Raw genomic sequence first — 1,103 nt, forward strand, 5'->3', positions numbered from 1 at the left:
GACCTTCAAGTAAATAAAGATAATCCCCTAAAATCAACAGTTGGTGGGAAGTATGCTCAGGAATTTCCTGGAAAATCTTAGAAGTCATACTCCTGGGAGAAGGTATAAATGATTCATAAGAAATCTTCAATTAATCCAATATTCCCAAGTTTTACAAATATTAAAAGTCCATCCCCACAATCAAGTTCTGCTTGTATTATTCTTGTTAGTGAGGAAGCCTCATAGCCCAGTGTAAGGCCTAAGAAAAAAGGCCTTTTTTGCTTATTTGCTTATTTATGGGATGAGCAGAGAAATATAGGCATTTCTATAGTCTCTCAGGCTGCCAGATTAAATTCAGGTAAAATGTAATACAAGATTAAATAAAGAAAAAAATCAGTGTTGGTTGGAGGAAGCTTGCCTCTGAAATAGGTAGGATTGCTGTCCAGTGGGAAGAGTTCTACCCTACCTTCTCACCTCTGTTGTCTGACTGCCTTCTGATATATGGAGGGTCTTTCTTACAAGAAAGTCATTTATGTGGCCAAGACTTTCATATTTGATCCTCTTCTAGCCTTATCCTATATATTTTTTTGACCTTTATTAAAAAAGCCGCACGTTTATTTCGCTTTCTGACTCTGCGCTTGTGCCTTCAACACTTTCACAACAATTTTCTGCTCCTCAATAAGGAAAGCCCGCTTGATCCTGTCACGGACACACTTGGCACACATGGAGCCACCATAGCCCGGCTGACATGCTTCTTTGTCTTCGACAATCTCATGAGGACTTTCGGTCTCAAAGCACGAACCCCTCGGAGTCGGCCTGGGCACACACCGCACGCTGATTTAGGTGCTTTTCCAACCTTCTTGGTGTAAAGGTAAACAATCCTGTTGCCAGGGGTTCGAAACAGCCTAGTTTTGTTGGAGGCTGTGTTGTAGGAGAGCCTACGACGGTATGTCAAACACTGGACCATCCTGAGTGCCTCTAAGCACCGTCCCCGGAAAAGGAAAAAGCTATCCTATATATATATTTTTTTTTGGTTTTTTTTTTGTTTTTTTTTAATACTTGTTGTTTTTTATTTTTTTATTTTTATTTATTTATTTATTAAATATTTCTGTCTCTTCCCCACC

The 1,103-nt window shown here is 39.4% G+C and overlaps 1 pseudogene; it reads right to left on the reverse strand.

Annotated features, from left to right (window-relative positions):
- Positions 1-567: 567 nt before the first annotated feature.
- Positions 568-956, reverse strand: LOC126487615 (60S ribosomal protein L34-like; annotated as a pseudogene).
- Between the last annotated feature and the right edge of the window lie 147 nt (positions 957-1,103).

This window comes from Alexandromys fortis, unplaced genomic scaffold (assembly GCF_014885135.2).
Source record: "Alexandromys fortis isolate MF-2015 unplaced genomic scaffold, M_Fortis_MF-2015_v1.1 scaffold_175, whole genome shotgun sequence".
Lineage (NCBI taxonomy): Eukaryota > Metazoa > Chordata > Mammalia > Rodentia > Cricetidae > Alexandromys > Alexandromys fortis.